The 24178-nt window shown below is 43.5% G+C and overlaps 1 long non-coding RNA gene across 1 annotated transcript in view; it reads left to right on the forward strand.

Annotated features, from left to right (window-relative positions):
* The first annotated feature begins 1850 nt into the window (after positions 1-1850).
* Positions 1851-24178, forward strand: part of LOC138776788 (uncharacterized) — a 52566-nt gene continuing 30238 nt past the window's right edge. The window contains exon 1 of the long non-coding RNA XR_011360820.1: positions 1851-1925. This is a non-coding gene — a long non-coding RNA (uncharacterized lncRNA). The remainder of the gene's footprint in view (positions 1926-24178) is intronic.

The raw sequence follows: 24178 nt of genomic DNA on the forward strand, positions 1-24178 counted from the left end.
TAGTAAAATTACAGTCCATAGTCAGAGTATTCCATAAGAGGATCAGGAACAGTCCCATAAGGAACACTGATTATAGGCTGCTTAACATCTGATTATATATAGCAACTAGTAGAAACATAAAACCACAGTTACAGAAGAATATAGATAAAAAGCCTGAATGGAACGGATATGGTGTATGTGAATGTAGTATAATACGTGTGTAGGAGGAGTGGCATAGAAAATCCTGTTTTATAGCTGTGTTTATAATTATAGGGCACCTAGTGTATTCCTTAACTCTTCTGTACAGTACCACTCTGTGTACCGGAATGAACTAACCACTAGAGATGGGCCAATCTCATGTACTCTTGCGTTTGTCATAGGAATGTATCCATGTTTCCAGGACTCCCTAGGGCTGCTTCCAACCAGTTTAGAGATGAGCATGCTTGACATTTAATCATCTCTATTAACTACAGCTATACCTTCCCATCCTGACAGCACATTCTTCCCAATAGCTTGGTCATGAGGGCCAGTGAATTCAAGATCCAAAAATATTTTTGCCATCAACTTTTAGAAAATTATTTTGCATTCTGTTTTAAAGGAGGGAGATACAGTAGACACCTTGCACGGGGTTAAGCTAAATATTATTATATGAGACATGAGTCGATGGGAGCTCTGGTACGGTAAACAAGCAAAAATCTTGGTAACTGAGCTTGTTTATGAAGCCATTTTGTGCTGTTTCTGTTGCTCCAGCGATCAGTCAGATAAGACGCCAAATGAACATTTTCTTGTTCATCACTAGCCTATTCGGCTGATAGACTAATTTAAGAGAGCCTTTACGCCCCTATTGCACGAGCCGACATTGAGGAGCAAACGAGCGCTATCAGCGCTCGTTTGTTCCTCATTCCCCGCTTGCTGCTGCCGCTAATACTCACATTGGCATGCATCGCTAAATCATCTGGGTAGCCCATAGCAGATAGCAGCTGCCGTTCCTCCTATTCCACAAAAAAGGCAGCATATCCCTGCTATCAGTCTTTGGTCTTTCAACATGTTTAAAGACAAACGACTACAACGATCAGCCGACATCGTTCATGTCGGCTGATCGTTGTGTTCTGCTGCACAAGACCATTATCGGTCGTAAAGGCTGATAATTGTTTCATGTAATTGGGCCTTTAGACTGTCTAAGAATTTGAGTTTAAATAAATCTGGGCCACTGTGTTAGAGGCCATTCACATGTCGGCAATATATGGTCCGTGCACAAACTGTATTCTGCAGACCAGACCTCAGAACTCCTAGCATCATTCATCATCATGCTAGGAGCTCCGAAAGTGTTTAAATCTTTGCGCTCCTATACTGACACATTCCAGGTGAAGGATTTGAAATGTGTTCCAGTGTAAATAACATAGTTCATTAGTAAACATGCAAGGCCTGTTTCTCCCAGGTACATCATTATTTCATATTGATTAGGTTGTTATATTATGTTTTCCACTTCCTTTTTAATATTCTAAACTCTATCAACATTTAACTATAACGATTAAAAATATCTTTTGTAAAATCTGCAGAAATTAAATCTACATTATTTTTTGAATGTGTCTTTAAACCACATATAAAGATACTGTTATGTAATTTTAACCCACAGAAAAACAACTGATGTCATCAAATCTTGTAGGTTCACCTCAAAGCACAACCTTATCTGAACCCTGGATCATCATTGCTGAGCATTGTTTGTAATATGCCCAACATCTATAAATATATCAACAGATGGATAGTTTTTCTGTCTGATAATTAAAATATAAGTTGCAAAGTAAGCATTTTTTCTAGCATGAAATGTTTCCAATGTACTTTCTGTGCTGACCTTATTTTTTTTTTTTTTCCAGTCGTTTAAAGCAAAAGATGGTTACCTCGTAATTGGGGCAGGCAACGATCAACAGTTCTCTACTGTTTGCAAAGTAAGTGTTACGTATGTAAGTGATCTAATGTGTTTCCTCTGACCCCGAGCTTGCATGCTTCTCCTTTAATTCACTTACCTAAACATTCTAAGTTGTAAAAACACAAGTGATGAGTTAAATGTTTGATGATAGGCTAATTATTATTATTTTTGGCAAGCTTGCTGAGTTTTTGGGTCCTTTATTTGACCCATCTAACACACTGCTAAATAATTAAAGCATTACTGTCATTTGTCGTAACTTTCGACATGTTATCAGACATTTCAAAATTTACTGATTGCAGCAGATCTTATGGTCCCTTACACTGAGTGATTATCGTTCAAATTTTCGCAATGACGATCACATTTGATCGTTAACTGGCTCTTGTATACACTGCATACGATCAAACGACAAGCAATAAATCGTTCATCGTGATCTTTCAACATGTTCTAAAGTCGTTGTTGGTCGTTCGCAGAAAATTAGCAGATCACTTCGTCTTAACAGTCTTTCAACAATTCACCCTATGTGTGACATGGCTTAAGTGATCTTAAAACGATTGCATTAACAATTTATCGTTGCATCTAAACACTGATCATTATAAAAAACACATCATTACTTCGAAATCGTTAATCGTTTGATTGTGCAAATTATTTGTAATGACTAGTCAGGTACAAGAGCAGAGACACAGACAAGTGAGCCCTGAACTGACCCAATCCAGTGCCCCTGCCTACTTACCACAATCTGCCCTAGATGACAGCGGGTAACTTGGAGACGTTCCCTACACTGAGTAGGTGAAACACAAGACAAACAAAGACAAACAAAACACAATAAAGAAAGGTCAGCAATCCGGGTCATACACTGACAGGTAGCAGAGGTACAGAGTCACAGGCAAAAGCAAGGTCAGAACACAGGCAGAAGATCAGGGCAAGCAGCAAACAAGGAAGGTCCAGGAACAAGCCAAAAGGTCAGAAACAGTAGACAATACAAACCAGGGAGCTGAGACACTGTGTGGATACACACCAAAATACCAGCAACTCCTACAGACACAGACTGTCTTAAATGAGGAACCAGGAATCTGGTTCAGGACAGGATTGGCCCAGCCCCTAATCTCCAACTAGAGACACCTGAAACACATACACACACACACACTGGGAGCAAACCTGCCTGTCACAGAATGCAAGCCAAACCAAGGTTAACCCTGCAATTGCCAGAGAACACAACAGAGGCAACCTGAGCAGAGAAATAGGTCAGTGTACAGATTACCATTAGCGGCGTCTTGTCCGCGCGCCCTGAACACAGGAGACCGCTGCTGATGCAAAGTCAGGTAAGTTGCTAACATTATTGCTCCATGTAAAGGGACCATTACTCCTAAGACCCAATGTGATCACAAGATATGGCCAGGGGAGAGCACTGCAGTGACCATCACTCCTTGACTGTCATCACTCATTTTATTTTTTTAATTTTGGAAAGAATATATTTATAATGTGTCTTGTGTTTGCACAGTTTTCACAATTAAGACTAAATATTTTTGGACCTATAACATTTTTAGTTTACTAACTATGGTGGGACAGCTTTTCATTTTCATTAGCATCGTTTTGGGATACACTTAACTTTATGATCACTTTTTATAGCATGAACACAGAAAAATCAATTCTAGAATTGTGTTGTTTTTTACAGTGTTAAATATGTTGTCTAATTAAAATAGGGCTGGGTTCACACACTGTATACTTCAGGCAGTATTTGGTCCTCAAGTCAGGTCCTCATAGCAACCAAAACCAGGAGTGGATTGAAAACACAGAAAGGCTCTGTTCACACAATGTTGAAATTGAGTGGATGGCCGTCATATAACGGTAAATAACGGCCATTATTTCAATATAACAGCCGTTGTTCTAAAATAACAGCAAATATTTGCCATTAAATGACGGCCATCCACTCAATTACAACATTATGTGAACATAGCCTTTCTGTGTTTTCAATCCACTCCTTGTTTTGGTTGCTATACAGCCTCAAACATACAGCCTCAAATATACGTAGTGTGAACCCAGCCTAAGGCTGGGTTCACACTACGTATATTTCAGTCAGTATTGTGGTTCTCATATTGCAACCAAAACCAGAAGTGTATTAAAAACACAGAAAGGCTCTGTTCACACAATGGTGAAATTGAGTGGATGGCCGCCATATAACAGTAAATAACTGCCATTATTTCAATATAACAGCCGTTGTTTTAAAATAACAGCAAATATTTGCCATTAAATGGCGGCCATCCACTCAATTTCAACATTGTGTGAACAGATCCTTTCTGTGTTTTTAATCCACTCCTGGTTTTGGTTGCAATACTGACTGAAATATACTGACTGAAATATACGTAGTGTGAACGCAGCCTAAAAATACATTTAAAATGTGTTTGATTTTTTTGTTGCCATATTTCAAGTTATATTTTTTGTCTTGTAGCTTTGATCACTACCACCTTGGTGTACATTTCAACTTTTTATCCTGTTTTTCAGGAGTTTGATTAGCCAAAAACAACAATGGTAGCATTTTATTAATGTTTTATTATTTCTAATAATATAGATTTCACCTTGTGCAATAACTGTAGTCATACTCATTTCATGGTTCAGGTTGTTACAGATGCTTTGTTAACCTATTATTTGTTAATGTATTGACTGTGTAAAATAGTCATACTATTAGGTCCTGCTTAGCAGACCAGGTGACTTCCTTAGGCTCCTGCCTGCCATTAAAACTGCTGGCCTGTAATCAGGTTGTGGGGGCCTGATGGCCTTAACAAGTGAACCTTCTTCCTCTTAAGCTATTTACTGTGGGGTTAAAGAGTTGAAATGACAGTGTAAAAAACTAATAACCTGTAACCCCATCTATAACATCTAACCTTATTAATGGCTGAATGGATCATATTATCTTTGGCATTAGTGGAATCAAATTATTATCATCCAAGATATATCTACACTGTATTCCAGTCTCATTCTCTTCTCCACTCTCATATTGAGTAAAGGGCTGAACTCTCACCTAGTAATTTCTTGACCTCCAAAATGGTGGATGATTGGAAGTCCTAATATGGTCGTGTCTAAATGGTCACGTGGGTAATGTATGGATCATAGTGAGATATAGCTACGTGTCCAGCTTGACCAATCCACTTGGAGCTTTGCCAGTATACCATTTTTGGGATATAAGTTGAACTTGGTGTAACCATATTTGGGCATAAGTGTATATATTTTCCCGGTTAAGAGAGTATATAGACTTAGAAGGTTAGTTGGTTGGGGGTCTCTTTGGTATACCATCTTTCAGGAGAAGCCTCCACGCACATCTGGGGTTTGTTAGCCCCCACCTCAGGAATTCACCCAAGGAAGTTCTTTGTTCTCTAGCCAAATCTTCAGTCACCATTGGAAAGAGACTACATCCCCATCATTTTTGGGACTCTGAGACTTGAACCACAGAGACATTCTAAGACATTTGTAAGACTATTGCCTTATTTCTTTTATGATTGATACCCTAATTATATGATATTTGTACCTCCTTTGGTGAAGAATTAAACCCACCATATTTTTACCAACAAGTTTTCTTCTGCCGTCCTGGATAATTCAAATTTCCCTCCAAAGCACACTTTTCCTTTTTTTTAAACCTCATCCTTATTACAGACAGGTTTTACTTGCAGACCCTTTTCCACTAACACCTGCTATAACCACAGGAAGGGTCACTGGAGATTAGGTATGTTTTTTTTTTTTCATTGGGGACCTGGCTATTGGGGAAACTGTTTACAGGAGGCACCTGGCTACCACAGAAGCTTTTTTATATACAGGAGAGAACGTTCTACTAAGGAAACTACATATGGGAGGAACTGCAGGGCTAAATTTACATCTCTAATACACAACATTTTGGAATTAATACACACCATTAAGTTACCTGACCTAACCTTACAGGTGACTCATTAAGTTAACCACACCCAGGAGAGCTGTGGACGCTGTTGGATTAATGATGTACAATGAGTCATATGAGTGAATACTGCTGTTGCAAATGTGAGCATGTTCCCCATCTAGAAGCTCGAATTAGAGATCTGGAAAAGCATATCGCAACACTGAGGGAAATTAATCAGCTTGAATAAGACTTTCTGTTTAATGAGCAAGAAGTTAGGGGGTAGAGATGGTGGTGGTAAAATAAATCTGGAGAATCATGCAAGTAGCTGGTTTAATGTAGTTAGAGGGACTGGAACTCCTGCTGTATTCCCAGGCAAAATTAGCAAGTTGGGTGATGATGCAAGAATATCATCCTCAGAAATTGCAACTCTAGTGGATTCTGTTCTCCCTAAGGGCCAGGAGAACAGTCCAACTAGCTCAATGGGGGCTGAAACACAGGGACGGAGATGCAGCTCTCTAATGATGTTTAGGCCCCACCCCCTCTGACTGCCGAATCATTCTGATGACGCCACGGAGGGGGTGGGGCCTAGAAGCTAAGCACATGGGTCCTAGGTGCTGGAGGGTTGGGGCACTAATGTGGGCAGAGATACAGGGCAAGACAGCCGTGAAACCCCACCCATGCAGCAATACCATGCATTTTTGAGGGGAGAGACCACCAAGAAATCCTTTATACGGTAAAGATATGAATTGTCCAGAAGCTTTAGAATGGTGCTGAGAACTCCTTATATGGAAAGGGGGTGACAATATCACTTTAAATGGAGTAGAGAATATGGGACACATTTATACCAGGATCTGCCAAGAATCTGGTTTGTAATGGATAAATCTGACAAATGTTGTGGGAAAGAAGTTAAAGGTGGTAATCTTTCCTATGTAAACATACTTTATACCTAATATAGGAAAAAAAATGGTAAAAATAAAACTTCTGCATATATAGCTTGAAAATCAAACACTCTTACGTGTATCCTCAGTTATAACCATGTCTCAGAGGGCTACACGCTACACTTTACAATTTGTATCAAAGTTGAAACATGCAGTGTCCCCATCAGGGAAAGCCGTGAAGTGGTTTTTAAAAGTGTGTAGAAAATAAATTTGAGCCTTTCATCTTTGATTAAAGAACGGCTTCACAGGAAGGGTCAGTGGTACAAATACTAAATACACAGAGCTTTGCCTGTGAAGTTATTTACATTGCCTTAGAGATATATGCCCAGGATAAATGTGCTAAGTGGTTGCAGACATGTTGAATGTAGTGTACTGTATGCTGCGTTTGATCTTATGAAAGGAAAACTATGTAGCTGCTATTCGATGATATAGTGCACAAATTTTGTTCATCATTGAAAAGTATTGTGAAAGGAATGTTATAAAATGTTGTAACAAACTTTACAAATGTTGTAAAGTTTTTATCAAAATGTTTTAACTGATAGTCCATCAAATACATTTTAGATAATCACAGTAAGTAGAAAGCAACCCATCATACAGGTATGTCTCTCTCATTGTTTAGGTTTTTTTTCAGACCATTTGAAAGGATTTTCCAATTTTAAACTTGTGTGAGTAACTGCTATTACCCCCACCCCTTACATACATTCTGCACGTTAATGCTTAACAATTTTTTTCATTTCCCCATCATTGCCGTTCAGGACTGTAACTTTTTTTTTATTGTGTCATTGACATATCCATATGAGCCTTGGCTGCGAGTCTCAAAAAACGTGAATAGCCAGATATTTCTCCAGGGAAGGAAAACCTGCTGCAAAAGGGTGCCTCCCAGTGGGGAGATTACCAAACCACCCTGACATGTGAACTCAGTGACTGATTAAAATAAATTATTGTCTCACATTCTAAGACCCATAACTGTTTGTTTAACCCCTTAAGGACAGAGCCTGAAATGGCCTTAAGGACAGAGCCTGAAATGGCCTTAAATACAGAGACAAATTTTATCACTATGACCTGTGTCACTTTATTCATTCATTGTTTTCTCGTGACATATGGTACTTTACATTTCTGGTAAACTGGAGTCGATACTTATAACTAATCTTTATTAAAAAAAAAAAAAAAATAACGTGAATAATTGTGAAAAAATGCATTTTTCCAACTTTGAAACTTTTCTGCTTATACAGAAAATGGTTATGCCACATAAATTATATAATAAATAGCATTAGCAATATGTCTACTTTATGTTGGCAGCATTTATTAAACTATCTTTCATTTTTTTTAGACAATAGAAAGCTTAAAACATTAGAAGCAATTTTCCAAATTTTCAGTACAATTTCAAAATCAAATATTTTTAGGGACCTGTTCAGGTTGAAAATGTATATGTTAGAAAGTCCCACGAAGCACCCCGTTTCAGAAACTTCACCCCCCAAACTCTGCAAAAGCACATCCAGAAAGTTTTTTAACCCTTTAGGGGAAACACCAAAATAAAAGCTAAGTGTGTAAGAAATTTTAAAATTTTAATTTTCTGTGCAGAGATTTTATTGTAATCCAATATTTTTCATAATTATAAACCTATTACCAGAGAAATGCACCCCAATATTTATTGCCTCGTTTCTGCAGTTTATAGAAATACACCATATGTGGCCCTATTGCATTATTTGACGCAACCACAAGCCTCAGATATAAAGGAGCGCCTAGTGAATTTCAATGCCTCTGTTATATTTGGTCATTTTTGACTGTACCACTTCAGGTTGGAAGAGGCTCTGGGGTGCCAAAACCTAAAAAACACCCCTTAAGGGAAATCATTTAGAAAACTACACCCCTCAAGGAATGTAACAAGGGGTTCGGTGAGCATCTGGACCCCACAGGTGCTTCACAGATTTTCAGAACAATGTGGCGTAAAAAAGGAAAAATTCAATTTATTACACTAAAACGTTGTTCTAGCCTTCATTTTTCATTTTTACAAGGGGATAAAAAAAAAAAAAAAAACACCTAACATGTAGCACATTTTCTCCCGAGTACTGAAATACCCCACATAAAGTGCCAAGCGGGCGCAGGACAAGCCTCCAAAGGGAAGGAGCGCCAATTGGCCTTTGCAATCAGAATTTTACTGGAATGGATTTCAAGGGCCATGTCGCATATACAAAGCCTTCATGCTGCCAAAACACTGGAAACCCCCTACAATTGACCCCATTCTGGAAACTACACCCCTCAAGGAATCTAACAAGGGTGCAGTGAGCAAATGGACCTCACTGGTGACGTGCACAAATGTGGCGTGAAAGGGAAAATTTTCATTTTTTCACTTTCACGGCACAAATGTGCATGTAATCAAGGGGTCCATATCCTCACTGCTCCCCTTGTTAGCTTCCTTGAGGGGTGTAGTTTCCAGAATGGGGTCACTTGTGGGGGTTTTCCACTGTCTTGGCAGCACGAGGACTGTAAATGCGATATGGCGTTCATCATCCATTCTGGCCAAATCCATCCAGCGTCTAAAATCCAAATAGCGCTCCTTCCCTTCAGAAGCTTACCCTGCGCCCACATGGCGTTTTATGTCCACATGTGGGGTATTTACAGACTCAGGGGAAATTGCTCTACACATTTTGTGTGGTTTTTTCTCTTTTAACCCCTTGTAAAAATGAAAAATGTAAGGCTAAACCAACATTATTGTGTAAACAATGTAATATTTAATTTTCACGCCTGAGTCACGGAACGGCCAGTCTCTTATGTTGAGTGAACATAGCCTTAATCTGGAAGTGTACCCTAAGGTACTCTCACAGAGTGTGTAGAATTTAGAATTAGAATTGAGAAGGTACTGGCGGCAAAGACGTGTCTGGGCGGCAGCATACGCTACGCTACCCCCTAGACACGTCACTGGATGATGAGGATGAGGATCAATGGAGGAAAAAAGGATCCCCCCATTCATCCTCACTGGCTGTTTCGGTTTTAGAGGCAATAATAGTGTATGCCTCTGCCGCCGAAAACACCCTGGGGGTCATTTTTATATGGGGATTTGTATATGGGGTATGTAAATGTGTAATGTAGTGTAGTGTAAAACTTTATTTCATGTAGTGTGATGTAATGTAGTGTTTTTTTTTGACAGTAAGAAAAAATATACCTACGCCAAGAAAGGAGTTGCTGATAAATGCCGCACTTATGTGCAGTACTTATCAGCAGACAGTGGTGGTAGGATATAGGGGGGAAAAAACGCCCCTACACCAAAAAGGAGGAGTTGCTGATCAGCTGCACACTTACGTGCGATGCTGATCAGCACTCAGTGGTGTTAGGGCGCATAAAAAGAAAAAGAATTAAAAAAAAAAACCACTTTTTTTTTAACCTAAAGGAACTGAACCACCCCCGTGCCGACGAGCAGAGATGGCCTGCTATACATTGGGCGGGAATGTACACCCGTTTGCGTTAAAGCCTACCCTGTGGGGGTGTACATTTATGCCCAATGTCGTTAAGGGGTTAATGTGGCTATTTGGGTGTTTTTTGTTTTTTTTTTAATAGTAGAAAAACGTTACATAGTTACATAGTTTATACGGTTAAAAAAAGACGCATGTCCATCAAGTTCAACCTAGGAGGGAAGGGGGATATACAAGGAGGGGATGTCTGCAGGAAAGGGTGACGGATGATGATAGATTCTATACATACGCATTTATGTTATTTTGGTCTAAGAACTTGTCTATGTCGCTTTTGAAGCCCTCTACTGTTTTTGCTGTGACCAGATCCTGTGGTAGACTGTTCCACAGATTCACAGCTTGTCGCCTCCGGACATTGAACCTTTTTTTCTATAGCCCGGGGCCAGGGCTATTAGCGCCGTGCCCGCTAATTAAGTCTTCAGATGCAGCTGTCAAAGTTGATAGCTGCATCTGAAGACTTCAGAACAGCTCTTCCCTGGTGTCTAAAGGGGAGATCGCTCCCCCGTGACGTTGTCACGAAGGAGCGATTTCCGTGACTGGTGCCGGCCGGGGTCTGCACCGTAATGGTCCCGAGGGGGCTTTTTATTAATAATGACACTTTTTAAAAAACTTTTACACTTATACTAAAAGCCCCCATGGGGGACTTCTAGTAGAAGCACACTGATCTCTCATTCAGTTCATTCATAGATATGCAGCATAGATCGATGAGATCGGCACCCATTTGCTTCCGGCTGCTGGGAGGGGGGGGAGGGGAGGGGGCTTTTTATTAATAAAAAGCCTCCTCCCCTAATAAAAGTCAGAATCCCCCCTTTTCCCATTTTAAAAATAAATAAATAAACATGTTTGGTATCAAAGCGTGCGTAATCGCCCAAAATATAAATTTATCACATTCTTGATCTCGTACGGTAAATGGCGTAAGCGCAAAAAAATCCCAAAGTGCAAAATTGCGCATTTTTGGTCGCATCAAATCCAGAAATATTGTAATAAAAAGTGATCAAAAATGGTACGCCTTTTACATAGCTCCTCTATTTACCCCATTTCATGGTCCGACCATGGTCCAGTGGGAGTTTGTCTTAAAAGTCTACAGACGCCAACTCGCCACTGTCACTGGCGCTTAAATGAAAATTTACTAAAGTCTCAGATTACTAGGGATTCCATCAAAACATGTATAGTGAATTACTTTCAGGAGAATGAGAACTCGGTACAGTCGGAGTCCATCTTATGGGAGGCTCATAAAGCCGTTATCAGGGGCCAGTGTATCGCTTTAAGTTCACGCCAAAAGAAAGACTCACAGGCGCAGATTGCTGCCGCTACTCAGGAGGTCCTTGCACTGGAACGTTCTTTAGCTAATTGCTCATCCCTACGTACCCTGCGGAGACTGGTGGCAGCCAGAGCGCGTCTTAAGGACCTGTCTTTATTGAAGGTAGAGAAGCTTCTTCTCTTCTCCAAACAGAGATTCTATGAGAATGGCAACAAAGCACATACGTTGCTGGCCAACATGCTTAATAATCGTTCCGCTGCCCAGTCCCCGCAGGCACTTAAAGATACTGATGGGACATTGAAATTTCACCCTACTGATATTTCTTCTATCTTTCTTCGCTACTACAAAAAACTGTACTCTTTGCCTTCTACCCTGCCGTCTGATCCCGAGGCCCGTACTAAACGAATCACAGATTTTGTCAAAGATTGCCATTTACCATCCCTGTCTCCTGAGGCAGTGGAAGCACTGAACTCACCCATCACTGAGGAAGAGTTCGCCGAAGTACTTAAGCTGATCCCTACAGGTAGGGCCCCGGGGCCAGATGGCTTTACCTACTTGTATTACAAGACCTTCTCCTCTGAACTATCTCCTAAACTGATCTCTCTGTTCAACTCTTTTCTCCAAGGGGAACCTCTTATGTCCTCTCTATCCCACTCATACGTCACTCTTATTCCTAAACCGGGTAAGGATCCTGTGGACTGTGCTAATTACCGGCCCATTTCCCTACTGAACTCCGATTTTAAATTATTTACGAAAATTTTGGCTACTAGACTGGGATATTGGTTACCATCTATAATTAATGCTGACCAGGTGGGATTTGTTCTGGGTCGACAGGGGGGGGACAATACCAGGAGAGCAGTTGATTTGATTGATGCCGTGAACCAGCAGAAAGAGAGTGCCCTGTTGCTTAGCTTAGACGCCGAAAAGGCATTTGATCGCCTGGGATGGCCATTTATGTTTGAGACACTGAAATGTTTTGGCATTGGGGGGCCCTTTCTGGCTGCGGTTCAGGCATTGTATTCCCGACCCACGGGGGCGATTAAACTCCCACATATGATATCTGCCACTTTCCCGATAATGAATGGCACCCGCCAGGGTTGCCCCCTATCACCTTTATTGTTTGTTATGTGTATTGAACCCCTGGCGGCTGCCATTCGGAACGCCCCGGACATTAAGGGGGTATTGGTCAGGGGAAAAGAATTTAAAGTTATGTTATTTGCAGATGATATCCTCCTCACCCTGTCGAACCCCGTAACTACCCTTCCTAATTTACATAGCCTTCTCCACACCTTTGGGGTGCTGTCGGGATATAAGATTAACACCTCTAAATCGGAAGCTATGCCACTGAATCTCCCTCCCCCCCTGGTCATGCAGCTCCAGTCGGTTTATAAATTTAAGTGGAACTTGAAAGCTATTAAATACTTAGGAATCCATCTTACGTCCACATACCGAGACTTATATTCAGCGAACTTTCCCACCCTCTTCCAGGAACTACGGAATCTTCTCTCTAAATGGGCGTCCCACTTCATTTCCTTACTGGGGCGAATAGCCGCGGTAAAAATGTCAATACTGCCTAAAATATTGTATTTTTTGGAGACCCTCCCGGTGCGTGTGCCTCTTAGGGAGCTCAAGTCCCTTCAGAAACTTATCTTCCGTTTTATATGGGGTGCCAAGAGACATCGCATTCCTAAGTCAGTGATGTTGAGCAGTAAATCTATGGGGGGCTTGGCAGTTCCAAATTTGCTTTATTATTATTGGGCGGCCCATTTGAGACAGATCCCAGCCTGGTCTCGTTACCTTGCATACAAAAAATGGACAGAGATCGAAAAAATTTGGTTAGCACCTTTCCACCCGAACTCCTTTCTCTGGCATATCTCTCCTCCTCCCTCCTCTCACATGAACCTGCTAGGCCCTATCCGTTTTACACTACACATATGGTCTTCTTGTGCTAGCAAATTTGGTTTGTCCTCTAAATCCTCTCCTCTGCATTCCTTTCTACTCTTCCCTGACTTCCCTCCTGGCTTGCAATCGCAGATAGTGCGTACATGGGGTTCTAAGACATTATTTCAGTTTGCGAACATTGTAGACCCCATAACACGGACTCTTCTCCCATGGGACCGGCTCATGGACCGTTCGGAACTTCCCCGATCGGAGTACTTCACCTATGTCCAGCTGAGACACTTTATGATCTCACGTTTGGGCACCGACACAGTCTCTAAGCCTTCGGCCTTTGAGCAGCTAGCTAGAAGGGGTACATCTACGGCAGGACTTATTTCTGATATATATCGTATTCTTCTGAGTCCAGTGGACGGCTCTCTAGTCAAACACTCATACATGGCTAAGTGGGAGGCTTACATAGGTAGGGAACTACCGCCTGAGTGTTGGGGTGTCATATGGGAAAGAGCGGCTAAATCCTCTATCTGTGCAACGTATAGGGAGGCACACTACAAGGTGTTGATGTTGTGGTACCACACCCCGGAATTGTTGCATAAGCTTAATAACTCTATCTCCGTGCTGTGCTGGAGGTGTATGGCAACAGTGGGATCATTGTATCACATCTTCTGGGAGTGCTCTCTCATCCGTCAGTTTTTGGGTAGATGTATGTGGTTTGGCATCAGCTGTCTTACAGGTTACCATCTCCAGAGATCCGGCTATATGCCTCCTTAACCTGTTTCCCAAAACTCTTAGGAAAAAACAAGCTAAATTCTTACTGGTGGTGTTTACAGCAGCCAAATCCCTGATTGCCAGAGCGTGGAAGAAAACCTCTCCCCCGACCCTTAACTGTCTCAGGCTGAAGATAAGAGAGTTACGTGGGCTAGAAAAAATGACTGCGTCGCTTAATAACACTATGGAGAGTTTTGAGTCTACCTGGGCCCCATGGGACTCGTATGACACTCATGATGTATCTACGCATACCTAAACCTAGGATCCCCCTCCCCTTCCTGTCTTTCCCTATTGGGTCCATTGTCTTCGTCTGGTCTGGTCCTGTGTGTCTTTATTTTAGTTTATTTTTTCTTTTTTGTTTTTCCTGGTTCTGTTTGGCTGGTTTACATGAAAGTTTGCCATTCTGACTACTCTGGTTAATACTGTTTATATGCCACCGGTATAACTGATATTCTCTTTTTGTCCATATATGGGCGATGTCTTGGACTTTAAAGGACATTATATAGTACGACTTCTTTCTTAAAGTGGCTTTGTTCATTTGGTGGATTTTCATTTCATGTATGCTATATATGCAAATATGTATTGTCTGTCTTTTGTTGTCGAAAAAACAAACAAATTGAAAAACCAATAAAAATTACAGTTTAAAAAAAAAAAAAAGTGATCAAAAAGTTACATATGCGCAATCAAGGTACTGATAGAAAGAGCACATCATGGCGCAAAAAATTACACCTCACACAGCCGCATAGACCAAAGGATAAAAGCGCTATAAGCCTAGGAATGGAGCGATTTTAAGGAACATATATTTGTTGGTTCAATGGTTTGAATTTTTTACAGGCCATCAGATACAATAAAAGTTATATATGTTACACATCGTTGTAATCGTAATGACTTGAGGAACATACATAACATGTTAGTTTTTCCATAGGACACACGGCGTAAAAACAAAGCCCCCCCCCCCCAAAGAAAAAGAATTGTGTTTTTTTTTATTTCACATCGCATATAATTTTTTTTCTGATTTCGCAGCATATTTTATGCAAAAATTCAGCCTGTCATTGCAAAGTAAAATTAGTGACCCAAAAAATAAGGGCTCATGTGGGTCTGTAGGTGTCAAAATGCAACTGCTATGGCCTTTTAAGCACAAGGAGGAAAAAACGAAAATGCAAAAATAAAAATTAGCCTGGTCCTGAAGGGGTTAAAGGCTACAGCTGACCCCTCTGATTTGTATTATTTGAATGCCCTTTGTTTGTCACTTATAGCCCTTCTAACCCCAGTTGTAAGCCATGTGGGATTTGATTTAAACCGTTTATATTTGTTACCCATATGAATATATTTGGCAGTACAGTTATTTAATGTGGATTTGAAGATTTCCCATTTATTAGCTGTTTCAGTATGTGACAGCAGCCACTCCCGGTCTATGCCGTAAAGTTCAGCCCTTAACCCAGGAAAATTGGCCCTTTTAAAATTAAACACTTTTTTTGCCCTCCCAACATGTCTATGTTTTTTACACTTAGGGTATATTCACACGGGCGGGCTCGCAGCGAGATTCTCGCTGCGAGCCCGGCAGGTCCTGGCAGTTCCCATACACTACATACTTGCTGCGGTCTAAACGACCGCAGCGAGTATGTAATTATACCGCTCTTAACCCCTTCTGCTCTCGCCCGGCTCCCCCGCTGTAAGCATACTTTACCTGTCCTTGCTGCACGGGTCCGGCGTCCTGCTCTCCCGCCCGGCCAATCAGTGGCTGCGGCTGGGCAACACACTAATTGGCCGGACAGGAGAGCAGGACGCCGGACCCGTGCAGCAAGGACAGGTAAAGTATGCTTACAGTGGGGGAGCCGGGCGTGAGCAGAAGGGGTTAAGGGCGGCAGAATTACATACTCGCTGCGGTCGTTTATACCGCAGCAAGTATGTAGTGTATGGGAACTGCCAGGACCTGCCGGGCTCGCAGCGAGAATCTCGCTGCGAGCCCGCCCGTGTGAATATACCCTTAAAGCTAAAAGTCACTATATTGTGGTCACTGTTCCCCAGGTGTTCATGGACATTGACATCCCCAACCAGCTCAGCGTTGTTAGAAATAACCAGATCCAACAGTGCATCACTTCTTGTTGGCTCCTCCACAAACCGGCCCAGAAAATTATCCTGCAGTAGGTTAAGAAATCTATATGCGGATGGTTGAAGTCACCCATTACCATTACTGTCCCCTCCCGGGCAGCCCGCTCTATTTGTCTATGCAACTGACCATCTATCACCTCAGTAATTTTGGGGGGGTCTATAGATTACACCAAATTTTTAATACGTCCAGTCATGACAGCACCACCTGGAGATTGATCCCATTAGTCCTAATAGGAACAGGAAGCACAGAGAAGTTAAAATAGGCCCCTCCCCAGGCAAGCCTCAGTGTTTTCCTGTTCCTATCAGGACTAGCACGGAGTTGTTACTCTCCTGGTCCAGGGGGCTGGCAGACTGGATCAGCGTATACTTGTCAGGCAGGCCGGGCCGATCCTCCGGGGTCCCCCCGTCTACTCCCCTGCACCGGATCGTGGACGTCCTTGCTGCCTTCCGGTCCCGAAAATACCCCGCTGCCGCGCTCCAGGAGTTTAAGCAGCAGGGGTGCAGCATGGACGCTGCAGCCAGTCCTCGGGTGCACATGGTGTTTCCCCTGGTCTCTTCCGGTCCCGGCGACGTGCGCGGCGTCTGACGTCACGCGCACGTGGCCGCATGGAATGCTGGGACCGGAAGCTCCTCCCCCAAGATGGCGGCGCCCATCGGAAGCGTACAGAGGACGAGGAGGGCGGGGATGTGCTCGTTGGTGCCACGTTCAACCAGCTGATCTGGGGTCTGTTATTTAGGTAAGCTTGGCTCACTTGTTTATCGCTTGTCAGCATGGAAGGAGCCCGCTCTGACTCTGCGGAGCATGAGTCCTCTGGTAGCCCAGTGAGTACCTGTCCCCTGGGAGGTTCATTTACTTTTTAATATATATAAGCTTACTGGGTCCTTCTCTATCCCCTTTAGGGAGACAAGGACCCCCATGGAAAGCACAAGCTTATAACAAGGAGATGTCCCATGTGTAACATCAAACTGTCTGATGGCTACGATAAACCCCTCTGCAGATCCTGCACTGCCAGAGTGGTTCAACAGGAGTCCCCCTCCTTAATACAGCAACTAAAAGAGGCCATCAACGAGGAAGTTAGATCCTCGGTCTCAGCAGCCCTGACTAATCAACCTGCACCTATACCTATATCTGAGCCCCCTGCCAAAAGAGCTAGGCGCATCATTATATCGGACTCTGATTCTGAGGATGTCGAGTCTGCGGTGGTTAGTGTGGAAGGATCTTCGCAGCAGACTCGGGATCCTCCGGTTGAAGAGGCAAAAAAGTTTTATTTTTCACTCGAAGATACAGACATTTTACTTAATGCTGTGAGGAAGGCTATGGACATTACGGACATAGAAGAACAAATTACCAAACAAGATGCTATGTTTGCAGGCCTTAGACCTAAAAGGAAACGTGCCTTTCCCGTCCATGAAAGTATCAAAAATATGATCTTGGACGAATGGAAAGATCCAGAAAAACGGTTATTTATCCCCAAAGAATTCAGGTCTAGGTTCCCCTTCGAAGAAGAGGACACTAAGCTATGGCTTGAATCTCCAAAAATAGACATCCAGGTCACTAAGGTGGTTAAAAAGACATCCCTCCCCTTTGAGGATGCTTCCCAATTAAAGGATCCTATTGACCGTAAGATGGACAGTCTATTGCGCAGATCCTGGGAAGCCTCAGCTGCCACAATAAATCCTAATATTGCTGCCACTACAGTGGCCAGGTCCCTTTTTCTTTGGTTGGAGGAATTAGAAAAACATATTGAAGATAAGACCCCCAGAGAAGATTTGCTCTCCTCTGTTCCCATGCTTAAATTAGCTACGGCTTACCTGGTGGATATTTCAGCTGAGTCAGTCCGGTTTGCAGCCAAGGCTGCAGCTTTAACCAACTCCTCTAGGAGAGCTCTATGGTTAAAAAGTTGGCAAGGGGATAACCTTTCAAAGACTAAACTTTGTGCTATTCCTTTCGAAGGTACCCAGGTTTTCGGCTCGGTCCTGGATACTATCCTGCAACAGGCAGCGGACAAGAAAAAGGATTTCCCTGAAGACAGCGTTCCTAAGAAGAAAGGAAATTTTCGTCCCTACTCGCAGAACCAGAGCAGATCTTACAGGGGTAAAGGTAAAACCGGTAGGTGGAGCTACCCCAAAGGAGGAAAGGGGAGAGAGTTCTTACTCAATCCCAGTTCCTCCGATAAGAAACAGTGATGCCATCCCTGTGGGGGGGGATGCTTTCCCATTACTACCACCAATGGGAAAACATTACAAAAAATCCATACATTTTAAACACCATCGAGAGAGGTTACAGAATAGATTTTTACGACTTCCCTCCACAAAAATATTGTATTACCTCTCTAGACTCGGAAAAGTTGAACAGTCAGCTCTGGAATGGCATCCTGGATCTGATAGATCTTCAGGCGGTCATACCAGTTCCTCAAATAGAGGAAAAACAAGGACACTATTCCAGATTGTTTCTGATTCAGAAACCGAATGGATCCTTCAGGACCATAATCAATTTAAAACCCTTGAACCAGTCTATCGCATACAAAAGGTTCAAAATGGAGACTTTAAAAACGGCAATTCCTCTAATTCCCAAGGGAGCATGGTTAGCCACCTTGGACCTGAAGGACGCGTATTTTCATGTGCCAATATACGAACCCCACCAAAAGTACCTGAGATTTGCCATAGTCCACAACTTACAAACACTTCACTACCAGTTCAAAGCTCTGCCTTTCGGGATAGCAACAGCACCTCGAATATTTACAAAAATAATGGTGGAGGTGGTGGCACATCTCAGACTAAAAGGGGTCATAATCATTCCATACCTGGACGATCTACTGTTGATATCTCACACAAGGGACCAACTAGTAAAAGACATCAATTTAAAGGGAACCAATCACGCCGAAATTGCCCCCATTGATAAGGAAGCGTGCTGGTACATCAGCCAGCACGCTTCCCAAACATCCCCCTGTCCCCTCTGTCCCCTCTTTTGTTAGCCCGTAATCTTACTTTTGTGATGTCCCGCGCCGTATGCTAATCAGCCCTAAGTAGTCCGGGTGGGCTGAACTAGTCAAGGTGGGCTGTACTAGTCACGGGCCTGGGCGCTGTAATCACGCCCAGAGGGGCGTGATTCAAAGACCTTCGCTCCACCGACGTCATCTCTGGCCCGCGTTCACGTCGGCGGCGCGCCGCGTCTTTCGCATGCCGCGCATGCGCAGTACGGCGGGAGAAGACGCTGACGTACTGTGCGTGCGCGGCGTGCGGAAGACGTCGCGTTGGAACGCAAGCGCCGCTAACGTCTTCCGCACGCCGCGCACGCGCAGTACGTCAGCGTCTTCTCCCGCCGTACTGCGCATGCGCGGCATGCGAAAGACGCGGCGCGCCGCCGACGTGAACGCGGGCCAGAGATGACGTCGGTGGAGCGAAGGTCTTTGAATCACGCCCCTCTGGGCGTGATTACAGCGCCCAGGCCCGTGACTAGTACAGCCCACCTTGACTAGTTCAGCCCACCCGGACTACTTAGGGCTGATTAGCATACGGCGCGGGACATCGCAAAAGTAAGATTACGGGCTAACAAAAGAGGGGACAGAGGGGACAGGGGGATGTTTGGGAAGCGTGCTGGCTGATGTACCAGCACGCTTCCTTATCAATGGGGGCAATTTCAGCGTGATTGGTTCCCTTTAACTATCTCTTGTCTCCAAACCCTAGGCTGGATCATCAATGTGGAAAAATCCGATCTCGTCCCATCCCATTCAAAAAAATTCCTAGGGATGATTCTGGACACAGAACAGCAGATGACCTTCCTCCCTCCAGCAAAAGTCGTCTCACTCCAGGAAAAATTCAAGGCGTTCGCAAGGAAAAAGTCAGTCACAATCCGAGAAGCGATGTCTCTTCTAGGCTCCTGGTGTCTTGCATACAGGCCATTCCCTGGTGTCAAAGTCATTCCAGAACTCTTCAATCACAAATACTAAGAGTATGGGACCGGTCTCCACTGTCCCTGGACAAGAAGATGTCAGTGTCACCACTGGTAAAGAGGTCGCTAAAGTGGTGGTGTCAAGAAACAAATCTAAACAAAGGTTGTCTATGGTTCCCTCAACAGATAGTAGCTCTGACAACGGACACAAGCAGGTGGGGCTGGGGAGCCCACATTCAAGACCTCCCGTTTCAAGGAAAATGGGGAGAACTGACTCGACAGAACTCGTCCAACTTCCGCGAGTTAAAGGCGGTGTACAAAGCGTTAAAAGCAGCAAAAGATCATCTGTGTCAACAACATGTAAAAGTTTACTCAGACAACGCCACGACAGTAGCCTTCATAAATCACCAAGGGGGGACCAGATACAGACCTCTTCAGTTTCTAGCGGGAAAGATCTTCGTCTGGGCAGAACTCCATCTAGCATCCTTGTCCGCAGTTCACCTCAAAGGCTCCCAAAACACCGTAGCCGACTTCCTAAGCCGCCAAGAGATACATCCCGGGGAGTGGAGCCTGAACCCAGAAGTATTCCAGACCCTGATCTCAAAGTGGGGGGTTCCAGAAGTGGACCTGTTCGCCACCCGGAAAAACACAAAAGTGAAAAAGTTATTCTCGTTAAATCCCAAAGATATGCCAGAAGCTGTGGATGCCTTAAACCAACGGTGGACATTCAACCTAGCTTATGCATTCCCTCCACTTCCTCTGGTAGCAAGGGCGCTACAAAAAATACTGTCAGGTCAGTCTCGAGTGATATTCGTGGCCCCCCTGTGGCCAAAAAGAAGCTGGTTCTCTCTTATTCAGCATCTTCGTCTAGAAGGTCCATTCCGCCTTCCTCTAAGAGACAATCTTCTTCTCCAGGGCCCTCTAAGACATCCGGGTCTACAACAACTACATCTGTCAGCATGGCTGTTGAGAAGTCCTACCTTGCCAACAAAGGACTCTCATCCAAGGTAATTGACACAATGCTGAAGAGTAAGAAAGAAGTAACTTCCTCCATATACCTTAAATACTGGAGAAAGTTTTCTTCCTGGTGTGGAGATAACCCACCTGACCCAATGAATCCTAATTTTCCACAAATTTGGGATTTTTTGCAGGATGGCCTAGACAAAGGACTTGCACTCAGTACCCTTAAAGTTCAGGTGGCAGCGCTAGGCTGTTTTTTTTACACTCCCATCGCAGATCACAGGTGGGTTAGGAGGTTTTTTAAAGCAGTAAGCAGAATGAAACCTAAAATATCAAACCTAACACCACCTTGGGATTTAAACCTGGTACTGCAAAGTCTCACACAAAAACCTTATGAACCTCTGGAAGAAGCGTCCCTAAAACATATCTCACTAAAGACGACTTTCTTAATTGCGATTACATCAGCAAGGCGGGTTTGTGAGATACAGGCTCTTTCTTCCCAGGAACCTTACCTTACAGTCTTAGAAGACCGAATCATCCTTAAACTCGACCCTTCTTTTCTTCCGAAAGTTGCCACTAACTTTCATCGATCACAGGACATAATCCTACCTTCTTTTTGTGATTCGCCAAAAAATGCGAAGGAAAGGACCTTCCATACCCTGGACGTACGCAGATCTGTAATTGCCTATTTACAAGCTACCAAAGAATGGAGAGTAGACTCGAACCTTCTTTTACAATTTCAAGGGCCTAACAAAGGGAAAAAGGCATCCAAGGCTTCCATTGCTAGATGGATGAAATCTACAATTGCTGAAGCCTATAAATTAGCAGGCAAAGAAGTACCGGAAAATTTGAGAGCTCATTCTGCTAGAGCAATATCGGTCTCCTGGGCTGAGAAGTCATCAGCATCGTTGGAGCAGATATGTCGTGCGGCAACGTGGGCGACACCACATACCTTCTTTCATCACTACAAGCTCAATGTAGCATCGTCTCAAGACTTAGCGTTTGGACGTAAAGTGCTACATGCTGTGGTCCCTCCCTAAATAAGGTAATCTGGTATAACTCCAGGTGGTGCTGTCATGACTGGACATATTGAAAAGTGGGAATTATATCTTACCGATAATTCATTTTTCAGGAGTCCATCATGACAGCACCCGATTATTGTCCGCCCTTTTTTGTTGTATTGTTGGCTATGTGGATAGTAATTTATAAAACACTGAGGCTTGCCCGGGGAGGGGCCTATTTTAACTTCTCTGTGCTTCCTGTTCCTATTAGGACTAATGGGACTAGGACTAATCTCCAGGTGGTGCTGTCATGATGGACTCCTGAAAAATGAATTATCGGTAAGATATAATTCCCACTTTTTTCACCATTTACCTCCCTCTGTAGTTTTACCCACAATGATTCCATCCACATCATCACAGTCATCACCCGCTATTGCATCTGTTAAATTCACTTTAAAGGGAACCAATCACTTAAAAAACGCATGTAAAGCTATGGGAATGTGCTGTAGCAGCACCCAGCACACTTCCCAAACATGCTTTTATACCCCCCGTCCCTGCAATGTACAAGCCAAAAACGTACTTTATAAACTCGGCGCCTGTATGTAAATTACCCCCAAGTAGTCCTCTGGGCGGGGAGCTGCGGGCAAGTAGTCACGGTCCCTGGGCGTTCTGCAGTGCTAATCACGCCCCTCTGGGCGTGTTTAGCCTGCATAATTGTGGCGGCGTCATCGGAGGCGCGCTGTCTCTAACGTCAGCACGCCTACGTTCTTGCTGTGCCGCTCATGCGAAGTACAGCGGGTCCGATCTGCACCGACACTGCGCAGGTGCAAAATAGCCTCGAACTCATTGCCGGATCTCCAGCAATGAGTTTGAGGCTTTCTGCACGTGCGCAGTGCACAGCAAGAACGTAGGCTTGCTGACGTTAGAGACAGCGCGCCTCCGATGACGCCAGCAACAATTATGCAGGCTAATCACGCCCAGAGGGGCGTGATTAGCACTGCAGAACGCCCAGGGACCGTTACTACTTGCCCGCAGCTCCCCGCCCAGAGGACTACTTGGGGGTCATTTACATACAGGGCGCCGAGTTTTTAAAGTACGTTTTTGGCTTGTACATTGCAGGGACGGGGGGTATAAAAGCATGTTTGGGAAGTGTGCTGGGTGCTGCTACAGCACATTCCCATAGCTTTACATGCGTTTTTTAAGTGATTGGTTCCCTTTAATATCATTTCTAAAATACAGACATACTCCTCCTCCCCTTCTGCCCACCCGGTCCCTTCTGAACAATGTAAATCCTTGAATATTGAAAGCCCAGTCATGTGAAGAGTCCAGCCATGTCTCAGTCACACCAACATGTACTTTTTATTTGTACCTTTTTATACCCATATATGAAATTTTGGAGCGGGTCAACAAAATACAGCAATCATAGCATTAATTTCCACCATGTTGAATAAATAATAACACGATTTTATAGTTCAGGTTGTTATGGATGAAACTAAATATGTGTGTATATACAAAATATATATATATATATATATATCTATATCATAAAAATCAAAGTCTGTCTGTCTGTCTGTCTGTCTGTCCTTCTGTCTGTCTGTCTGTCTGTCCTCTATAGACTTCCAAACACCTGAACCGTTTGACCCCAAATTTGGCACACAGATACATTGGGTGCCCGGGAAGGTTATTGCGAAGGTCCCGTCCCCGCCAGATGTACAGGAGGGGAGGGGGAGGGGAAAGAGAGGCGCCTCATAGAGATGAATGGGAAAATCTCCTCACTGCAAACACAGGTGATATAATTAGCTGCAGCAGACACGGCAGTTGGAGCCTTAGCAACCAATAGGATTACTGCTTTCATTTTCACAGGGAGCAATGGTTGCTAGGGAAGCTGCCTCACAACATCCACAGTAATAACTGGTAGACCCCCTACTCCATCTATACAGTACATGTATATACAGGGCCCCCTACTCCATCTATACAGTACATGTATATACAGGACCCCCTACTCCATCTATACAGTACATGTATATACAGGACCTCCTACTCCATCTATACAGGACATGTATATACAGGACCTCCTACTCCATCTATACAGTACATGTATACAGGACGCCCTAC

This window comes from Dendropsophus ebraccatus, unplaced genomic scaffold (genome assembly GCF_027789765.1).
Source record: "Dendropsophus ebraccatus isolate aDenEbr1 unplaced genomic scaffold, aDenEbr1.pat pat_scaffold_480_ctg1, whole genome shotgun sequence".
NCBI lineage: Eukaryota > Metazoa > Chordata > Amphibia > Anura > Hylidae > Dendropsophus > Dendropsophus ebraccatus.